A 9,293-nucleotide genomic window follows, 5' to 3' on the forward strand; every position below is an offset into this window, starting at 1 on the left:
TCATACCGAAGTGACAAGTGACAGAGGCCCATTTAGTCTATAAATAAGCATTTACCGCTCATGGGAATTAAGTCTCAGGCGGCACAATACACGCCATTGGGAATCTGAGCGACACGTGCAGCTTGTCGTGTCGCTTCGGTTCGAAAAATTTCATTGATCACTGAGGATTCACTTTTAAGTGGCACGGAGATTACACCCCGAAGCGACAAGCAACAGCCCCTTTACTCTAAAGGAAACAATTCACCTTGCATACGAGTACAACAGACCGAGGCGACACGATGCATGGTACTGACAAAACAACAGTCCAGTCCAAGCGACACGTGCATTTTCTCGTGATGAATTGGTTCGAAAGGAAGCTTTCAATCTGCAGCGATACGTGTTTCTTGGAAACCAACATTCAAAAATAAACAACACCTTCCGAATTAAAGCGACACGACAAATTGGAGGTATCGCTTGTCGCTCGAACTGGGCCGTTTTATCAATACCGTGCATTGTGTTGCCCCGGCCTGTTATTTGCGCAAGCGTGGCTGGTGAATGGTTTGCTTTAGATCCCATGCTTCTGTGCGAAATCCCGATATCGCTTGTCGCTTCAGTCTGAAAATTCCCTTGTCGTTTGAAGTATATTCGTGCAAGTGAAAGTGGCATGCCATATCATAGGTTTTCCCTAAATCTCTCAGGCGGAAAGGCGACGTTGAAAGCACATATATTTACTTTAGCATTTGTTATGTGTCATTACTTCTGCAGATTTGTTGGCAAAGGTTCACTTAAGCTTTACTTTACTTTATAATATAATAATATCACTAGTTTTATAGAATTATCTTTCCCTCATTTTTCCATTTACAAAATAATTGAATATATCTAAACTTTTGTACGTTTTGAGTTCGTCGTGCGTGTACATGAGAAACTGCTATGCAACTGGCGGCCACAAAGACACGTCATATTTTAATAATCTGCTCTGCAGTTGATCATCCGACGGATTCTAGACGTCCACTCCTTCATAGTAGAATTTTAACAAATACCTTTCTTGACTATCGTCGCACAACTGATGAAAACAAGTGCTCATTTCTTATTTCGTATGCCGGTGAATCTGCACTGGCAACAACGGGGACTGGCCTAAACCGGAAGTTCCGGGGGGACCGGGCAAGCCCTCACCAATGTTTATGTTTACATTTTTAACACGGTCTATAAGGTAGCGCCATCCCAAGATTACCGATCATGCACGAGCGTGTGACGTCTTATGGGAGGCTCGGGATCCCTTCGGTAATGCTCGGTGCTCCTTCGGATATGTTCGGGGCTTGGCCGAAGCAAACGACCGCTATCTATTTCTAATCTGTGGCTGCTATAATTTCTATACGAGGTTCAGAGAGGGAAAGTGTTTTTTTTTTTTTTTTACTTTGAGGGGGAAATATTAATTATCATACTTCGGGATGGTATTGAGGTATAATTAAAACATGCTACTTTTAAAAGGGGGAAATTACACGTGCAAACATATTGTAAAAATTCATGTTTCTGAAACCTGATCGATATATTACAAAGAAGGTTGTCCGTGTTCTCATTAGCATTTCAGATTTCATCATTTCATAAATCGTGTTATGATTTTAATAAAAATGCTAAAGAAAAATTACATAGTGAAAGAGTTAAAACGAAATAATTGATTAACAGATTTGGTTTATTTCCGCTTTTCTGTGTTTTTTTGTATATGAAACGAAAACCCATAAGCGGTAGTTCCCTCCCCCCTCCCGTCTTTCTCTTTCTTTCATCAAATAGGTACCTGAGTTACCATCGCCTTCATTGTAACTCCCACAACAATGAAATGCCGCACAATCCTTTTGCGAAACGATGTTAGCAGTTCAATCGGCCATGGAAACGAATTGGACAAATGTTACCATGATTCGCCTCGCCTTTGGACGATGTGTTGTAAAGGTGTGAGAAAGTTCTTTGGACGTCTGGGAGAGTGTTGTAGGTTGGGAGGCAGCGAAATGTCTGAGCAAGAAGAATGGATAGAACTAAATGTGTTTCAGGACATGATGCCAGGTGATTCAATCAGTATTTTGAAAATTACTTTGCAAAACTGAGTTACAGTAACTTCGCCCGAATAGTTACTTTAAGAAGTAACGGTCATTTTTACATTCTATTCTCCATCCACTGCATGATTGAGGTTAATGTAAAAAAAACAACGTGACTTATGAGAAGTAGTTTCTTTCCTGGATGTTAGTTCTAGCGTTATTTTGTTTAATCGAAGAGCGAACAAAAACAACCAACACTCTGAAAGCACAGACAAAAAACCTTTTTCCTCGGCAAACTCACAGACTATCTTTCCATGACCAAACTTTAACTCTGATCGGCTGTTTCCACAGCATCTAGCAGAGAAGCCAGTAGCAGTCTAGTCGCGAAAACCAGTAGCAGCCAGCCCGGCAGCCACAATTTCCAGCCATTTCAGCTCCAACTAAGGCATTCCTACTGCAAATCCTGTTCCGTATGATTAGGCCTTTAGATGGAGCGCAAAGCAGACATTTCCGAGTGGCAACAAGTGGTGATTGCATTTGGGCGTGCCAAAGGCCATCCTGTGAAGGAAGTAGTGGAATTTGCAGGTGTATCGATGCGTACACTCATACGGGTTTACCAGCAGTGGCGGTGCATAAGGGGAAGTAGAGGTAGGGCCCACACATTCTCGATCTCAGTCTTTTTGGGAGGCGACGTGATCATCACCATGTTCTGGCCACCCTACCGACTGTACTACAGCGGCTCCAGTTTTCAAACACGTCTTATCAATTTCAATCGAGAGAAGCTCCTTTCGGCACTCGCGACTCTTATCGGCGCTGCGTTGGCAGCGTTTTGCACACTGCATATACAGGGTGATTAAAAGGAGACGTTTATGCAGTTTACAGCCTCAATTAATTCAGTTTTCGCTGTTACCACCTAAGAAGCAGAGATATAGTTGTAACAATAATCAACTACATTTCCTTCTTAAGGTTGCGTCTCTTTTTGATCACCCTGTATAATAGTTGGATGTAAGCCGCACGCACTACTGTTCCAAACTATAAGAAACAACTAGAAACTTGATGGCAAACGCTGTGAATGTCCCTTATGGTATGGGTTTTGAGCAGTGACGTGCCCAAGGGAGGTTGATGTGGGTTACCCCCCCCCCCTTTCTAGGGTCTAGTATTCCTAAAAAAAAGAAGAACGTCAAAGGCGGGAAAATATAGCATATTGAGGAATGACTACTAAAAAAGATACATGTAACTCCTATTTCGAAAATAAAATAAGATTTGATGAAGGGACACACAAAAAACACCCATGCGCAGTTCGGGGTTCGAACCCGGAACCCGTACTGTCGTAGCGCGCTGTGGTATCCACTCCCCCACGGACGTCTGCCGACGACAAAGACGAGAGAAAAACGGCAACCATTCGGATACGTGGGTATCCGTAAAGCAAATTGCATTTTTTCTTAGTGGTTCTTTAAAACAAAATTGCTTGATTTCCCTAATTCCTCCATCTCACGATGTCGTTACTGAACCCTGGCCTGTGCATCAGTGTTTCTCTTGTATCTACAAAAAAATACAAATAATTTCTTCCCTGTGCATCTGCATGGCACTGCAAAATCAGGAGTCCAGATTTATCTGTTCACGATTGGCCCTCATGACTTCCATAAACTTATTAGCTACTTATCGCGATTAAATCTATACAGCTAGAAAAAGTGATGGGAGGTAGCAAAAATTCAATATGTTAAAAAGGGATAAAGTGGTAAGAAAATACAGTTTCTTCAATAATATTAATTTGGTTTCTTAAGTTCTGGGATACATTTTTCATTCCAAATTATTTCATTATTCACTGCAGAGTACAACACATAAGAACAAGAATTCGCGCTCGTCATGGGTTCGAATCTCGGCCTGGACATGGATGTTCTTTGTGAGGTCCCTTCATCAATTTCATCATGCCATCACTCATCCTCATTTCCGCGATAACTAAATGTGGCAGAAAAGCGAAGTAAAATATACCAAACCAACAACAACAATATGAACGCGTGTTCTCTTGCCCAAATAAATACATCCGTATTTATGACCGTTTAGGTAACCCGTTTTTTTTTTATTGGAGGCCAAGAGATTAGTATATTTAAATAAAACACTACTAAGACGAGAGCGATAGAGAGCGTGAGCAAATATTTGTTATATCTTCCATATTTAAAAAATATATATATTAAAAAAAGCATAACATTTCCAAGTATTTTTGTCTGCACAAAATACGTTCCCATTTCATAAACAATAAAACTATATTTTTACATCCCACATTATACATACATATTATAGAACGTGTATAACGTTGTGATGTAAATACAGAGAACGTAAGTACTGCAGAAATTTCTCCCCTGAGTTCTTCACAAGATTTATAAAGGAATCGAGGGGAAACCAATCCCCTATCTGTTCCTATAGCAGATAGACAGGGGTACCATAAACCACGGTATTTCAACCATTGCAGCGGGGGACGAGGGGCCAAGGGAGACAGAGGCAGAAATCTTCCCTTTGTCTTCTAGCGACTGTTTCTACCTGAAACTGGTGAGGCGGAGGAAAACCCAGCTAGAGTAGAATTAGAATATAATTTATTTCAAGTATGAGCCTTTACAGCTGTGCATACAGTCTATCGCTAATATAGGTTTCCTTTTTCTATTCTAATGTGATCACATTTGCACAAGAAGTGAATTTGGATAAGAGATTCAATATTTAAGAATCGCGCACACACACGTAGCCATCGTGGTTGGAGAGATTACGCAAAAGGTTGCCGTTGCCTTAGGTAGTTCATGGAATTTCCCCGAAACCCCTGATTGGACCTGGAGCGTCGTGTCTGGCTTAAAGGGGCGCCGCGAAATATTCCAATGTTCGGCGGTTGCTGTGATTAAGATCAAATATCCTGCAAAAATCTACGTGAAACAAGAAATGAGGGTGGCTGGGTCCTCTTTGATACCAAGATTTGAGAAGATATGCAGTGAACATCAGGCTCACCTGTCCCATTAATTACAATTGTAAATTCATGATTTTTCCAAATATGTGCTTATTTAGTATTTTTTGCATGTAAAATGTTTTTAACTTAAGGCAAGCAACATAACCACACTAACTGAGCATTGCAAGTCTTAGTAGATAGGCCTACATTCTGATTTGGGCGCCACGGAAAAATCTTGAAACACTAAGGGCGCCGTGAAACGAAAAAGTTTGGGAACCCCAGCAATAGAGGAAATTGAACTACTGATTCATCTGCAAATATTTTTAGATCATTATTCAAAAGGCTATGCATTAAGTGTAAGGGGATTACACCCCTCTTGACGAACTAGGAAAGCCATTTGGCGGCCTTACAAAGAACTGTCGGAAAATTCTTTTACATGGTCTTTTCATTGGGATTTGTATTTCTTCTCGGACTTTCATGATACGCCACTGGCTTGGCGTGCCCAGAATTATGGAAAGTTAGGATAGGTAAAGGGGTGCGGCAGTAGTCAGTCCTATATTTTGCAGACTTCTACACATTTGAAACACTCTTTTTTTAATGGAATGCGTGGCTTAAAAGGGCTATGACCCCACGAACCCCCTCTTCGACACGCCATTTATCGTCCACTATAGAGCTCCGGTATCGCTGGAGTAAGCGAACGGAAACAAGTCTCTGCGCAAGTAGTGACGCGAGACGACTCCACCAATGAGCACGTGAGATACAACGAGATTGTGTGGAGGGGGAAGCCAGTTACCAGCCTTCCCAACAGAGTGTAATGCTTCGCTCTGCCCACTTGACTCACTCCCTCTTCTCTGCCGCTGTGTGCGGCTTTGTGCCAGAGATAAGCCGGGATATCGTACAGTCCCTCAAACCCTGTCCCTGTGACATGGATAAAGTAAGAAGGAGACAATTAGACAGAAAGAATGAGAACAAACGTGAAGTGATAGAGAATGGGAAACTGCAATAAACTGATAAAGATAAGAGACGGTAATAAACTAAGAAAAGTTACGGAGGAAAGAAAGAAAGGGATACAGGGAGATTTTCACTGTAGTGACAAGCGACATGCAATATATTGGCTTTCGCTTTCCTTCGTCTGAGAGAATCTATTTCTTCTATTTCTTCCTGCTTACTCTCTCTCTCTCTCTTATTGATTATACTATATTTTACTACCTTTTCATTTCTTTTGTAACTCGTTTTCTCATTTATGCTATCCCTTTTGTTATTCTTTTCTCCCCCTCTCTTAATTTGATTTACTTCTCTCTCGAGTCTCGGTCTCTCATTTATTTTATTTCCCTCTCTCAATCGCCGCAACCGAATTGCGCACACTTTAGATCCAGGATTGCGCACAAATCTCACTGACCTGTTTTGCGCACAGTTTTTGATCGAACATTGCGACTTTGATAGCTTTAAAGTCTGTGAGCAAAACTGTTTTCTTTTCTTTAGACAAGAAGAGAGAGAGAGAGAAATTAGAAATAAAATAGTAAATCATACCAATTTACTCAAACTCAAAAGTTAGGTTAGGTTAATAACTGCAAAAACACGTGTAAGTCCACACACACACACAAACACAACATAAGTGAGAACGGCTTGAGAACATTTTACATCTGACAACATCGCCTCATTTTTTTGTGCGCAATCCTGTACATTGTGACAGCTTGTCAACGGCTTATCAGATACCACTGATAAAACCTGAAAAGTGTGCTCTCTCTCTCTCTCTCTCTTTCTCTCTCTCTCTCTTTCTCTCTCTCTCTCTCATTCTTTCTTTATTTCTGCCGAGTTACGTTCATGTCTTAATATCCGTCTTCCTCTGCTATACTCAAAAGATTTTAAAGAGAGGATAATGAAGTCCATTGCCACCAGAGCTGTTGTAATTGTCAGGTGGATCAGTTTTCTAAACGATCCTGTTAAAATGTTGCCTACAAGTGGAGAAAAACTCGAGTAGACATCTGTCAAACGTGCTATATTTTTCGTATTAAAAATTACTTAGAATGTGCAGTCTCGGGCACTTCTCGGTTGTAACACTCTTGTTGACTTTCAAGCAGATCATTACAGCCCAGAAGTGTCCGTGACTGTACAAAATAAAAATGAAAAGCTGTTGTTTTAGAAAATAATACAAACCGTTACACCCGACAGCAGGATATCTTGAAGTGCAACGCCCAGTATAATTATTTCTCTGTCTCTTGAAACAATATTTGAACACAGTGTGAAGTTGACGGCTTATATCCCTCCCTTCCTTTACATCATATATTCTTAAAGAGAACTTGGAATATACCTCGAATAGGTGAAAAATATAATTCAGATGAGCTCAGGAAGTGTGTCAAATCTCCCACTCCTCTTTCAGTAGTTTTTGGGTCGAAAGTCTCCAACCATTAATGTTTTATATTGATAATCCTTGTGTAATGTAATACTCAAATATTTGCTATAATGGTTATCATACGAGTTTATATATTGATTCGTAACGACCCAAACTGTCCTATTACTTAAGAATCTGTTTTATTTTTAGTCACATCAGCTAAATCTTGATCGTTGTGTTAGACTTGACCAGTGGCATTCATGACTTCTTGCTCGAACAGACAAACATGTTTCGACATACGGAAAAATGTCTAGTTGAAGGGTCTTCCTGTGCAACGTCTATGGCGTGAATGTGGGATAAATGTAAAGCATTATTTCATTTCTTTCTTTCTTTCCAGTAAGATTACGTGCTGGGGATTACGTCATCACGGCAAATCGAGGAATGTTGCGGAATGCCAGTGTGCCGGACAGAAAGGCAAGATGGAGTCATGGAGTCAACCCGGAAGTGGCCGAAAAATTGAAAATAATTCTAGAACAAGAACAGGGTAAACATTTTGACATGCAAGCCAAAGTGGCGTTGTGATGAGAGTTTATTTTGTCGACCTCGAATCACCCTGAGGCCAGGAAGTGTGGCGGACTGGAAGCGTCTAGATTTTGATCAATGAGGTGGAGAAGAGTTCATGGACAGATAGCTTATGTTTTCCACCGAAATTTAGAACATGCAGCTTAGACCTAGCACGACGTGATAGCCTGCAAGTGGACCACGTTGTTGTTATCTGTGAACGGTCGTTTTAGTAAATCGTAACAATATTAGTTATTGTTTCCACTTTCTGAAAGTAACGAATTGCAATAAGATTAATAGAGATGGGTAAGGTTCTATAAAAAGGTCATAGGCGTGCCCAGACCCTCTGATTAGGGGGCAAAAGCTTTGATGCCTTGATGAAAGTTCAGTCGGGAAAAAAACCTAATTTTATCTCACTCTTTTAGTTTTATTGCATTGATGTAGATATGTAATGTATGTATGTAACATATTATTTTAATACATTACATAATCAATTCATCCGCTCCATAACAAACCAATAGCAAGAATGATATAAATTGTCTTTGAAATATGCGCGCTCCTTTTCCTCCAAACCAAACTGTTATAGCAGCAACTGTCTGAAGGAAATCATAGAACTAAGACCTTCTGTAAACAAAAGCACGTGTACTCTAACAGTGTTGCCAACTTATGAAAAATAAAATAATCCACAGAGCCTACAAGGTTCAAAGACATTCCATTTGTAACCGTCGCGGAATAAGCAGTGTTTCACTGATGACCTATTGGAAGTTAATGTACGTATGTAAAAAATGAAATATCAAAATACACATCTTGCGTGGTGGGCGACTTTCGGACTCGCCACCGAAGTTCCCTAGTTCGAATCCCGGCATGGGTGTTATTTGTGAGTGTTCCTTCATCAATTGCCAGGGGCGCCGACTTGCCAAAATTATTGGGGGGCTCTGATCACTGAAATAAATGAATGAATGACTCACTCCCACCCTTTTTTAAAAATAAAAATTACGTCTTCGTATAGGAGTTTTTAAGCAGCTATTATATTCCTCATGCAAATGAAATGTAACATGAAAAACGTGTGTCTGCTCATTTGTTTTTTTAGATAACAATTAACATTTTTATTTAAAAGTAGGCTATGTATTTACATTAAGAGGCCAACATAACAGTTTTATGCCGGCCTCGGTAGCCGAGCGTGTTTGGTGGTCGTCTCAACTCGCTTTGATCCGGAGGTCTCGGGTTCGAGTCCCGGCGAGGGCATGGGTGTGTTTTAATGTCAGCAACACACTTGTAAAGAAAGGACATGTGACGGGTGCAAAGAACCTTAGTGTTGACGTACCCATAAAAATAGCTAATATTTAACAGTTTTATTTAATTATTTACATAAATGCTAACACAAATCGCAGGCAAATAGTTTTACTTTTTTGTTCTTGCTACAATATTTTATTTTTTAAATTTACATTTGCAATAATAAATAAAA

The 9,293-nt window shown here is 40.2% G+C and overlaps 1 protein-coding gene across 1 annotated transcript in view; it reads left to right on the forward strand.

Moving 5' to 3' along the window:
* The window catches only part of LOC145988888 (CUE domain-containing protein 1), a 258,232-nt gene extending 250,191 nt beyond the window's left edge, over positions 1–8,041 (forward strand). Inside the window, exon 9 of the mRNA XM_083124174.1 lies at positions 7,665–8,041. The gene's annotated coding sequence lies outside the window, so the exon portion shown is untranslated. The remainder of the gene's footprint in view (positions 1–7,664) is intronic.
* Positions 8,042–9,293: the final 1,252 nt, after the last annotated feature.

The sequence above is a fragment of the Lepisma saccharinum genome, chromosome 6, assembly GCF_977018435.1.
Source record: "Lepisma saccharinum chromosome 6, izLepSacc3.1, whole genome shotgun sequence".
NCBI classification, from domain to species: Eukaryota; Metazoa; Arthropoda; class Insecta; order Zygentoma; family Lepismatidae; genus Lepisma; species Lepisma saccharinum.